The sequence below is a fragment of the Schistocerca cancellata genome, chromosome 4 (genome assembly GCF_023864275.1).
Source record: "Schistocerca cancellata isolate TAMUIC-IGC-003103 chromosome 4, iqSchCanc2.1, whole genome shotgun sequence".
In the NCBI taxonomy this organism is placed as follows: Eukaryota; Metazoa; Arthropoda; class Insecta; order Orthoptera; family Acrididae; genus Schistocerca; species Schistocerca cancellata.
Window position 1 is genome coordinate 846123709 of NC_064629.1, and position 13977 is coordinate 846137685.

Below are 13977 nucleotides of genomic sequence, written 5' to 3' on the forward strand. Positions count from 1 at the left end.
CATAAGGTTCATTGTTTCTGAAGGGGTTTCCAACGACGTCTTTGGTTCGGGACTAGTTGAGTCACCCGCACTACTGCGGGTAATACGAGGTAACACACGATATAAGGCCGTGACGTCTGTCACCTCAGTGTATGTTGGCGGCAGCAGAATCGTTCTGCAGTCAGCTTCAATTGCCGGTTCTCTAAATTTTCTTGATAGTGTTGCTCGAAAATAACGTCGCATTCCCTCCGGTATTGCCATTTGAGTTCATAAGTTATCTCCGTAAAACTTGCGTGTTTTTCGAACCTACAGGTACCAAATCTAGCACCCCGCCTTTGAACTGCTTCGATGTCTTCCTTTAACGTGATCTGGTACGGATCCCAAACACTCTAACAGTACTCAAGAATTTGTTGCACTAGAGTTTTATATGCGGTCACCTTTACAGATGAACCCCATGGGATCACGATGTCTTAATTTACAAATTGGTAATTACGTTCTTAGAAAATAACAATTGCCTTTACTGTTTGTGCATTAGTCCTCTAACGAAATACGCTCTTTCTGCTCGGCCGCTTGTCTTTGATTGTCGATCTAGCAGCTATAATGACGTTCTTGTATATCATTTAAATTAACTACATGTGGGTCAGTGAGGTGCTGGTGTCACACACGACTACTGAAGTGAGCGTGAAACAGTTTCCAAGAACGAAGACGGATATTGACTGATTGAGGAGGAGCAGTTCATGGGAAAATCTGCTAGATTTGGGAAAGAAAACAGTTCACTTCCTTATTCTTGCAATTTAAATTGCCACTTCTTTCTCTCAGCCTCGTCTAAGCTGGTAGTTCATCTATAGTGATATCGATGCCGAATAACTAGACAGCAAACAACAGAAGAACTATCAAAGTACCGTACGTCCCGAAATATGATGAATTTGTAAGCCATGATAGTATTCGTAGAACCTAAAACAGTCTTTCATGGCAATTTTCTTTTTTAATTCAATTACAGATTTCAGTTATTACGACGAACATCAGATTCATCTGTCTCCTTAGCTGATGGTGACCGTAATGATCGAAATTGCAGTTTAATTAAATAAAGGATTTGGTGATCGAAGACTGTAATAATTTCTTCAAATCCTTAGACATTGTATCACTCCTGTCTTTAACTTTATAATGTCACCTCTCATAAATCCGTGAAAGTATTTCTACATCTTAGATACGCCGTTCTAGTGACCACCGTATAATTAAAGGACCACAGTGTATTACATTTTCGTGTTAGAAGATCCTATACGCCTAACAGAAGACAATTGTGGAAAGGGCCTTCAACATAGGTGAGTGACCCAAAAGAAAATGGTGTAATTATTTCACAGAAGGCGATGCGTGCGTCATAACCTTCCACTATTTAAAAAATGGTTGTATTAGTTTTTCCTTTTCTAACAAACATTATATCTTTCAAAGAAGAAGAAAATAGAACCACTGTGAAGACAACTCTTCTTCAGTTCTCGTGGCCAGATTTCCATATTATCATGGCACCTGGAATCTCTTCAAAACCATATATATCTTCGCATGATGGCAAACAATGAAATGAAATCCACAAACAACCACCTCATTTCGTTTAGTGACTCCCACGTTACTTATTTCGAACTATACTTAACGGTATATAGACTTCACAAGTGTGGAACCACATGCATGCATACAAACAGAGAAAAGTCTAACTGCCAAACTAAAGAAAATGAATACAGTACTACAGCGGCCATCGGCAATAGAAACCACTGTATGCCGAGTCGCCACGAGCTCCTTACCTTCTGACATCTGTTTAACTTGCATACTGGAAAGACGCTTCAAAATGAATTTGGATGCCGGTAACCATGTGGGATAGGCGCGATCGGATCATGAATGCAATCATTCGAAACCGCAGCAGATGTTCAGTCAACAGTCGTATTAACTTATGTATAACGTCCTCCACAGGTACAGAAAACAATGTCTATTGATCGAGATGCTGAAGTCATCCGCACATGATTTTCACCTAGTTTCATAGCGCATACCAGGCTTCATGATGTGAGTTACTTTCTATTTTTGCAAAGCAAGCGCCTAAAGACTTTTATTGCTGCGAACGCTCCATACCATGTATTTTATTTATTTTTATTTACACGCCAAGCTCCGTAGGACCAATTTAAGGAGCAAATCACCATGGTCATGGAACGTGTCAGGACATGACATTACAACGTAAAAGTAATAACACATAAAAATAATATATTTATGAACCCAAAGGAAGTCAAGCCATAAGTTTAAGAATCAGCTTAATTTTTCAGGGAACTCCTCCACAGAATAGGAGGAGTGACCCATGAGGAAACTCTTCAGTTTCGATTTGAAAGCGCGTGGATTACTGCTAAGATTTTGAATTCTTGTGATAGCTTATTGAAAATGGATGCAGCAGTATACTGCACACTTTTCTGCACAAGATTTAAGGAAGTTCGATCCAAATGCAGGTTTGATTTCTGCCAAGTATTAGCTGAGTGGAAGCTGCTTATTCTTGGGAACAAGCTGATATTGTTAACAAGAAATGACAGTAAACAATATATATATATATATATATATATATATATATATATTGAGAGGGCAGTATCAAAACACCCAGGCAAGTGAACAGGGGTGGACAAGAGGTCTTTTCAGAATAGGAAGAGTTACCCCAAAATATAATACCATCGACATAAGCGAGTGAAAGTAAACAAAGTGGACTAATTTTCGTGTCGAAGTATCACTTACTTCAGATGCCGTTCGTATAGTAAAAATGACAGCATTAAGTCTTTGAACAAGATCCAGAATGTGGGCTTTCCACGTCACCTTACTATTTATCTGAACACCTAGAAATGTGAACTGTTCAGTCTCACTCATCATATTGCCATGCTGTGAAATTAAAACGTTGGGTTTTGTTGAATTGTGTGTTAGAAACTATAAAAACTAAGTCTTACTGTGGTTCAGCATTAGTTTATTTTCTATAAGCCATGAACTTCTGCTATAAACTGTGCTATTTTGTGATCAACACAATCAAACCTCTTAGTTAAACCCAGAAATATGCCTAGCATTCGAAACCTTTTGTATAACGCATCCAGTACCTCACGGAGAAAAGAGAATATAGCATTTTTAGTTGTTAAACTACTTCTAAAGCCGAACTGTACAATTTATAGCAAATTGTGTGGTATAATATGATCAATTTTCCACACATACACAGCGTTTACAATAACAAACATTGATTGCATAGAAACAGGTCTAAATTGTCTACTTGTCCCTTTCTCCCCTCTTATTAAGCGGTGTTACTAATGAGTACTTTAACCGTTCGGGAAATAGACAATGCACTAGTTGCATAACCCACTCAATAATTGTCGTATGGACTAATTTTCTGGGGTAACTCATCACTTACAAAGAAAGTATTGATTGCAATAACGCGAACAGTAAGGATAATATGTGGTGTTCACTCATGGACGTCATGTAGGTACGTTTTCAAGGAACGAGGCACTTTAACTGCACTGTCACAATACATATTTTGGCTAATGAGATTCTTCTTTTATAATCCGTCACAATCTAAGGAGAACAATGATGGAGATATAGTACCTACAACACTCGAGGGCAAAATGACGTTTATTTGTGAGAGCTGTAAGTGACTCATAGAGGAGTTCAATGTGCGGCAATAAAACTTTTCGATTATTTTGCCAGTAACAGAAAATGTCTGATAGGTAGCGAAGCAAGTCTTAAATCTAACTTAAATTTTTTCTCCTGGACAATTCCTTCTGTCCCATTCGAGAAGTTCTACTTAATAACTAGCAGCCAGAAAAAAAACCACTTGTCTTTAAGTGTAGCTGCATGAAGAGGAACGAAATCATAGTGTGTTCATTAATATTAAGGCCAATAATGTACACATATCCTGCAAAGTGACTCGTTCCACATCATTTCTATAAAAGAACCACTCAAATGGACTATGAAACATGTAACTAACTAAGTAACATCAGAACTGAATGTCGGACTGTCGAGCGGTTCTAGGCGCTTCAGTTCGGAACCGCGCTGCTGCTACGGTCGCCGGTTCGAATCCTGCCTCGGGCATGGATGTATGTGATGTCCTTAGCTTAGTTAGGTTTAAGTAGTTCTAAGTCTAGGGGACTGATTACCTCAGATGTTAAGTCCTATAGTGTTTAGAGCCAATGGAATAATTTGAATGTCGGACTCGCGAACACTCTCAGCATCAGAACAACAGGAAGAGAGCTCTGTAAGTAGGCAATTACTGGGCGAGCTGCAGTTCCAAAACCACTAATCATTGATTTGAATGCCTGTAACAGGAAAACATGGTGCCTAAGCCACAAAATCTGAACTATGAACCAATGGAACAATGTCATTTGGTCAGATAAGTATTGTTTAATACTATTTTCTGGCTGAGTTGACGTCCAAAGAGTGAAACATGACCGGGGGTTCGGTGGTGATTTAGGCAACTATAGCGTGGTATTCCAAGAGTCCCATGGCTACTCTGCGAGCCTACATTACCATGGGTTATGTAATAATTTTCACTGACCAGGTCCATTCCGTGGTGTAATGTTTGTTTCTCAATGGTGATACTGTGTTCCAAGACCACAGGACCACTGTTCACAAAGCTCTCATCGTCTAGGATATGAAGGCAAATTGTCATAACGCTCCTGACCACCACAGTCACCATATATCAAAATTATTGGACCTTTGCCGTTTACTTTGGAGGGAAGGGTGCTTGATCGCAGTCCACCTCCAAAATTGTTACCTAGGCATGCCAGTATTTTACACCGAGAATGGTATAAGATTCCCATGAAAACCACACACGATGTGTATTTATCAGTTCAAAGACTGTTGGACCTGTTTTGAATGCCAGCGGCTTTCCAGTACCGTATTAGGCATGGTCATATGTTGTGTTTTAAGTGTTTCTATATTTTTCTTCATCCTCTGTACGTATGATTTTATTTCAATGATGCATGTGTCTAATTTACTGTTTAGGTTACTTAATTCCATTAAATTTTATTACGTATGTCGTTTTTACTTCAAACGCTCAAATCGGCCTCCTCTCTGTCTCCACCAATCTAAATCTACATCTACATGATTACTCTGCAATTCACATTTAAGTGCTTGGCAGAGGGTTCATCGAACCACAATCATACTATCTCCTTACCATTCCACTCCCGAACAGCGCGCGGGAAAAACGAACAACAAAACCTTTATGTTCGAGCCCTGATTTCTCTTATTTTATTTCGATGATCATTCCTCCCTGTAACATTAAATGATTTTGATTATCGGAGAAGCACTGCATTGTTTATGGGCCATAACATCGCGCCACATCTTGCGTCGAAAATAACCGAGGAGAAAAATTTCGCTAAATAAAGCACAATCGCTACAAGTTGACAAAGAGCGTCGATTCAAGAATACTCGCAGTCTTCATTTGCAAACCGATAACCGCCTCCAATTGCAACTTGTGTTAATCACCATTGTCGTAGGTTTTAGCAGTAAGAGTAAGCTGTGGCGTCAGCCTATTTATCCCCTGATGAGTGAAGTGGGGCATTGTCAAAAATGTTCAAATGTGTGTGAAATCTTATGGGACTTAACTGCTAAGGTCATCAGTCCCTAAGCTTACACACTACTTAACCTAAATTATCCTAAGAACAAACACACACACACATACCCGAGGGAGGACTCGAACCTCCGCCGGGCATTGTCAGCCTCTAGAACTATCTTCAAGAATAAATGAATTCCAATCTCAGTCTTACTATAGGAATTTATGGTTAAAGTGGTTTTGTAAACCACTTTAGCCACAGACCAGGGTGATATTATAAACAAGGCTTTGGCTGATATTTTTCCCATCCTCATCCATTCGCCGTTGACACTCTGTTCTCACTTCGAAGTAGGAGGGACATTAAAATATGACCTTACCTACAACATCGCTCACGTATGGTGGTTGTTGACTTTATAAGCACGTAACACACGAAGGACTTGGTGTCGCATTTAATGCTGGAAATGGCAAAAATAATTCGACTGTATCGTCGCTGTAAATTTTTACAGGTGCAGGAAATTACTTACTCGTTTCGTTTCGAATTACTGACACTAGTCAGTAGAAAAGGTACAGATTCTTTCCGCGTCCCCTGCCTTAACTTATATCGTCAGCTCGCTAAGAAACTGAACACAAGTACGTCAGGTCGGTAGGGTCACACGTAGTGTAAGTATTTTGAGGATATTAAGATATTGCACTTGCACGAACGGGATAAATCTGATCAAGTTGTTTTGTCTCGGTACGTATCTAAGAATTGTCACAGTAGATAACTACTGCAAATCATGAAAAGAATGAAAACTTCTTTTGTTGCAGGTGATGATCCAGTAAAAGCTGCTATCGATTACGAGGACTGTTGTTTGATCAGCAAGGGAAGCCACAGCCGCATCGTTGCATAGAGGTACGTCTACTATATACCCAGAATGTAAATGTGATACAGTTCAATGAAACGACCGTAGCTGTCCTTATATAGATGAGTCTCTTTAACTCTTAAGAAATAATTCCGCTATTTCTGAGACAAAACTATTCTGAGATATAGTCTTTCAAACAATGGATTTATGTCTGGTGCTGCTTTCCACCTCTTAATTGAAAGGAATTTCCTTCGGTTGAGTAACTAGTTAAGTGTCACATTTAATACTAAAACATCTTAGATGGAGGTAGTTTACAAACGATTTTCTGTTGTGACAATAGAAGTAAATGTTCTGAACTAGGCTAAACTCTACCAGATGAAATGAAGTTGACTGATTGGAAAATACTTTTTCCCACTTATTCATCAGGGTACTCAGCCTATCAATTAAATCATCGTTTTTGCTTGATGGACAGCTACAAGCGTCCACGGAAGAAAATATTGTTTCGAATGATCATGGGATCACACCAAAAACGCATATTTTGAAAGTTCTTGGAAGCTTAACATAGTAAAATTTTTTGTAGGCTTTTCTGTGGCAAGTGTTATATTCTACGTATCGGCCGATTTAGACGTTCTTTATTAAATCTCATAAAAAGTTTTAACATGTTGTGTGCCTGGTCTCAGATCACTTTGTTCGATTTCCACTAAAGTAGTAAAGTGTCAGTCTGCAGTATGGACTGCAGTGTACACTGATTGCCATTGAAAGTACGCCATTAGAGCTACATGCTCTAGAAGTCAAATTGGCGTGAAGTGTACTATAGCCTTGTATATGCAAATAATTAGCATTTCACAGCAGTCACACTATATAGGTAGAAACACCGCGTCCACAGTCGTGAAACACCTTTGAATGTAAGTCGTTTGATATATGGAGGTTTGTGTAAGAAGGGGAGATGTCTACCAGCTTGTCTGAATCGGACAGCAGCAAGGTGGAGGTCTATCGAGGCTACGGTTTATCCTCCTGTGGTATTGTTCGTCGCGTCACGATCCTTCCACTATTAAAGAATGTGGAAGCGATGGATTCAGGATAGTAATAGTCAATGCCAAGCATAGTCTCATTGGCCCGATGTGACTCGTCCTCGGAAGAAGTCATCGTTCGCTCAGCTGTGAATGATCGTGTAGCCACGCCACGTACCTTGAGTCAAAAACTGTTCCTGTTTGGAGTACACGCCTGGACCATCACGGACTGTTGACATGGAGTCCACTCTTGAGGTTTTCCTTGACTCTACAGGTGGAAAATGCACGGCCGCTCTAGTAGTGGCACCATGTCGTCTGTCAGGCGAGTCACAGTTCTTGCTATCCTCTCTGGTCTTCCAGTTTTAATCATGCTACATCATGCACGTTGCTACGAAATGGCGGTTGCAATGCTTCCACTTTCGTGGAAGCTGCTGCTTGTGTGTCTGTACCAAATGCAAATTTGTACATGAATTAAACTGACTTTCGGCTTGTCCTGTAGTAAACGTTATAAGGTAGGTTGTGTGTGCTCATAACAACTTTCGAATGAGGAAGTACAGGTTAGCAAGGCCCCAATTACAATTTGCCAAAACAGCATAGTTGTACTTGCTTGTTTGTAATTCTGACTATAGACCTCGCTGTAGGAGGTTTGGTGCGCATATATAATATGCGTTAAGACGTTAACGGGACGCTCAACTGCTATGAAAAAACTCTAATAAAGAAATTTAAACTACATTGTGACAGTTCCCTCTTCATTTGCTGTTTCCTTTTTTGCTCAGAGTATTTTTGCTTTCCTTCAACCACATGTGGTTTCTGCAATGATTTGCATATACATTTCCAACAAAGTCAGCGAGGGGGTGATCAGTAGTAATGTTGTTGTGGTCTTCAGTCCTGAGACTGGTTTGATGCAGCTCTCCATGCTACCCTATCCTGTGCAAGCTTCTTCATCTCCCAGTACCTACTGCAACCTACATCCCTCTGAATCTGTTTAGTGTATTCATCTCTTGGTCTCCCTCTACGATTTTTACACTCCACGCCTCCCTCCAATTCTAAATTGGTGAGTCGTTGAGGCCTCAGAACGTGTCCTACCAACCGATCCTTTCTTCTAGTCAAGTTGTGCCACAAACGTCTCTTCTCCCCAATACTATTCAATACCTCATCATTAGTTATGTGATCTACCAATCTAATCTTCAGCATTCTTCAGTAGCATCACATTTCGAAAGCATCTGTTCTCTTCTTGTCCAAACTAGTTATTGTCCATGTTTGACTTCCGTACAAATACTTTCAGAAACTCCTTCCTTACGCTTAAATCTACACTCATTGTTAACAAATTTCTCTTCTTCAGAAACGTTTTCCTTGCCATTGCCAGTCTACATTTCATATCCTCTCTACTTCGACCATCATCAGTTATTTTGCTCCCCAAATAGCAAAACTCCTTTACTACTTTAAGTGTCTCATTTCCTAATCTAGTTCCCTCAGTATCACCCGACTTAATTCGACTACATAGCATTATCCTCGTTCTGCTTTTGTTGATGTTCATCTTATGTCCTCCTTTCAAGACACTGTCCATTCCATTCAACTGCTCTTCCAGGTTCTTTGCTGTCTCTGACACAATTACAATGTCCTCGGCGAAACCGAAAGTTTTTATTTCTTCTCCATGGATTTTAGTTCCTACTCCGAATTTTTCTTTTGTTTCCTTTACTGCTTGCTCAATATACAGATTGAATAACATCGGGGATAGGCTACAAACCTGTGTCACTTCCTTCCCAACTACTGCTTCCCTTTCATACCCTTTCGACTCTTATAATTGCCATCTGGTTTCTGTACAAATTGTAAATAAGCTTTCGCTCCCTGTATTTGACCCCTGCCACCTTCAGAATTTGAAAGAGAATGTTTCAGTCAGCATTGTCAAAAGCTTTCTCTACGTCTACAAATGCTAGAAACGTAGGTTTGCCCTTCCTTAATCTAGCTTCTAAGATAAGTCGTAGGGTCAGTATTGCCTCACGTGTTCCAATATTTCTACGGAATCCAAACTGATCTTCCCCGAGGTCGGCTTCTACCAGTTTTTCCATTCGTCTGTAAATAATTCGCGTTAGTGTTTTGTATCCGTGACTTCTTCTTGAAGTCTGAGGCTATTTCGTCTTTTTCATACATCTTGCTCACCAGATCGTAGAGTTTTATCAGGACTGGATCTCCCAAGGCCGTCAGTAGTTCTAAAGGAATGTTGTCTACTCCCGGGGCCTTGTTTCGACTCAGGTCTTTCAGTGCTCTGTCAAACTATTCACGCAGTATCGTATCTCACATTTCATCTTCATCTACATCCTCTTCCATTTCCATAATATTGTCCTCAAGTACGTCGCCCTTGTATAGACCCTCTATATACTTCTTCCACCTTTCTGCTTTCCCTTCTTTGTTTAGAAATGGTTTTCCATCTGAGTTCCTGATATTCATACAAGTGGTTATCTTTTCTCCAAAGGTCTCTTTAATTTTCCTGTAGGCAGTATCTGTCTTACCCCTAGTGAGATAAGCCTCTACATCCTTACATTTGTCATCCAGCCATCCCTGCTTAGCCATTAATCATTTCCTGTCGATCTCATTTTTGAGACGTTTGTATTCCTTTTCACCTGCTTCATTTACTGCATTTTTATATTTTCTCCTTTCATCAATTAAATTCAATATTTGTTCTGTTACCCAAGGATTTCTACTAGCCCTCGTCTTTTTACCTACTTGATCCTATGCTGCCTTCACTACTTCATCTCTCAAAGCTACCCATTCTTCTTCTACTGTATTTCTATCCCCCATTCCTGTCAATTGTTCCCTTATACTCTCCGAGAAACTCTGTACAACCTCTGGTTTAGTCAGTTTATCCAGGTCCCATCTCCTCAAATTCCCACTTGTTTGCAGTTTCTTCACTTTTAACCTACAGTTCATAACCAATAGATTGTGGTCAGAGTCCACATCTGCTCCTGGAAATGTCTTACAATTTAAAACATGGCTCCTAAATCTCTGTCTTACCATTATATAATCTATCTGAAACCTGTTAGTATCTGCAGGCTTCTTACATGTATACAACCTTCTTTTATGATTCTTGAACCAAGTATTAGATATGATTAAGTTGTGCTCTGTGCAAAATTCTACCAGGCGGCTTCCTCTTTCATTTCTTAACCCCAGTCCATACTCACTCACTACGTTTCCATCTCTCCCTTTTCCTACTACCGAATTGCAATCACCCATGACTATTAAATTTTCGTCTCCCTTCACTATCTGAATAATTTCTTTTATTTCATCATACATTTCTTCAATTTCTTCGTCGTCTGCAGAGCTAGTTGGCATATAGACTTGTACTACTGTAGTGGGCGTGGGCGTCGTGTCTATCTTGGCCACAATAATGCGTTCACTATGCTATTTCTAGTAGCTTACCCGCATTCCTATTTTCCTATTCATTATTAAACCGACTCCTGCATTACCCCTATTTGATTTTGTATTTATAACCCTGTATTCGCCTGATCAAAAGTCTTGTTCCTCCTGCCATCAAACTTCACTAATTCCCACTATATCTAACTTTAACCTATCCATTTCCCTTTTTAAATCTTCTAACCTACCTGCTCGATTAAGGGATCTGACATTCCACGCTCCGCTCCGTAGAACACCAGTTTTCTTTCTCCTGATAACAACGTCCTCCTGAGTAGTCCCTGCCCGGAGATCCGAATGGGGGACTGTTTTACCTCCGGAATATTTAACCCAAGAGGACGCCATCATCATTTAACCATACACTGAAGCTGCATGTCCTCGGGAAGAATTACGGCTGTAGTTTCCCCTTGCTTTCAGCCGTTCGCAGTACCAGCACAGCAAAGCCGTTTTGGTTAGTGTTACAAGGCCAGATCAGTCAATCACCCAGGCTGTTGCACCTGCAGCTACTGAAAAGGCTGTTGCCTCTCTTCAGGAACCACACGTTTGTCTGGCCTCTCAACAGATACCCCTCCGTTGTGGTTTTACCTACGGTACGGCTATCTGTATCGCTGAGGCACGCACGCCTCCCCACCAACGCCAAGGTCAATGGTTCTTGGGGGGGGGGGGTAGTAATATCAACACTGATTTAATTTTCAGTTGCCAAGATTGTTAAAGTCATTTATTCGTATAGATTACCGGTTTCAGCAATTCTCTGTTGCCATCTTCGGATCTGTAAAAGATGAGAATGAGAATGCTAAGATACAGCAACTACCATAGCAGCACATACATATAAATATATCCAAGATTTACAATACGTGGAATAACAACATACCTGTGTTTACATCATTACACAATTCTCTCCTTCAGTGCAGTAAGTGGTGCTATACAATGTTATGTCCATGATGGTATTGTAATCTATACTAGAAGTCAGCGTCTCAGTTTTAAAGCAATATATCAGCTATGGTTACACATGATATGGCGCCGATTACAAGTGCTCATACTCATATATGTTATGATAATAATTTAGACATATGTACTTAAGTATAATTAAGAATGTTTATTCTGGCATCTGTCATTTGTAAAGTGGTTATGAACGTGAACACTTGTAATCGGAGCAATAACATTTGTGTATATTGCTGATATTTTGAAATTGATCTACCGACTTTTAGTGTAGCTCACGATATCAACATGGACATACATTGTGTATGACTCTGAGCACTATGAGACTTAACTGCTGAGGTCATCAGTCCCCTAGAACTTAGAACTACTTAAGATTAAATAACCTAAGGGCATCACACACATTCATGCCCGAGGCAGGATTCAAACCTGCGACCGTAGCGGTCGCGCGGTCCTAGACTGAAGCGCCTAGCGGTCGCGCGGTCCCAGACTGAAGCGCCTAGAACCGCTCGGCCACCACGGCCGGCAGATATACTCTGGAATACATGAAAATGAGGGGCTCTCTAATGGCAATATTAGGAGGAGATCATGTTTTGAAGCTGTGTTCTGATCATTGTGGTTGAAGAAAGCTCTGCTTTCAGTATTGTTTCAAATCTAGATTCAGTGAGTACAGGTCAGAAGGAACATCTTCATTTACACTGCTTTGGGGCTATAAGTTAAAAAGAAACACTCTGCACATTTTGGGCTATTTCTTAATGGAAAATTACTACTTATTGTTTAATAGTTGAAGAGTTAGATATGGAAAAATTATTCCTCTTGCACCTATATTACGTATACATGGGCGTTTGTGTCTATCTCGTTACAAGTTCGTGGTCAGATGGCGTTTCATTTGTTTTTTGAAGCATGTAGGTACATATATTCCAGCATTGCTTAATAGTTTCAGCAGGCCTGTAATTAACTGCTCATGGCAGAAGTTCAGTTTTTACCACAAACGCTCTCACACACACACACACACAAACAAACGCACACGCTCGACCACCCGCGCGATTGCACGCACACATCTTACAATTGTTCACAAAAAATGTCCTAAGCTAGACGATCAAGCGCAGACGCATACGATGTCGATGAAACACCCTATCTACTTATTGTAACTTTGAACGTCAGTAGGAAGGACCATGTAGATAGGAAACCAATCTCCCGTCCGTTAATATCGGATTTTTCAAACAGCATCATTATCATCATCACCCTCATGATCAACATCTTCTTCTTCTGTTTTTTCTTCTTATTCTGCTGCTGCTGCTGTAAGTAAGTCCTCAGTTGTCATCAGTAGGCTGAACGTATCCCTTTCCAGCCTTTACAACAAGGTAAAATTACTCAGCAGGGTAACCCACTGTTCTCTATAAACGAGCTTCGCCTCCCTTGCAGCAAGCCCTGAGTGAGAAGTGTTCTCAGTCACGCTCTATATAAAGTGTGACAACCAGAAATACTCTTTTTAAAACCATAGGAAGAAGCTCTGATGTCGCTGCGGTTGTACTTGACGTGAAACGTGTTAGTATACCGGCAGTAATTTTATGTAGAGAAAACTTCTGTGACTTTCATATTACTGAATGTTCCCCTTTCTGTTTAATTTGGATCACCCTTGGTAGTGGTACCCTCCTAACGAAGTGTTGGTTTTATGAACTTCCGGCAACCTTTCACTCGAACTCTTAATTTATCCTGGTACAAGTAGAAGCCATTTTTAAGTCACATGTCTATGTGTCTGTTAAACTATTTTCGAACTTTCCATGCCAGCATTGGTATAATGTTTACACGAGCTGAAAATGGTGATGAAGAACCATAAACTTAATCTAGGTCACGGTTTCAAAATTACAGTCAAATTAAACAGCGATCAGTGTCACGGGTGTGCGACTGTGACCCACATTTAACTCAACTCCTTGGAACAATGGTTTAATATGCTGACCACACGTTAAGGTGCAGAGGACATCGTTTCCACTCCTTAGCCAAACGAGTAGCAGGATATCTGAAAAGTTTCTATCTACAGCGGCTCCTTCGGTTGGATCTAATCTTTCAGTGACTCCCCTAGGACCTATGCTCGATCCCAGTGAGTGGCATTATATTGGGGGCAGCCTTACCTCCGGTTGATCTGACCGAAATGGCCTTCACTCAATGGTGGAGTGTGAGCTGAATTCGAGATTTAGTGGCACATAAAACTGTGCGCACAGCCGTAAACGGAAACCGGATTTCTCGCTTT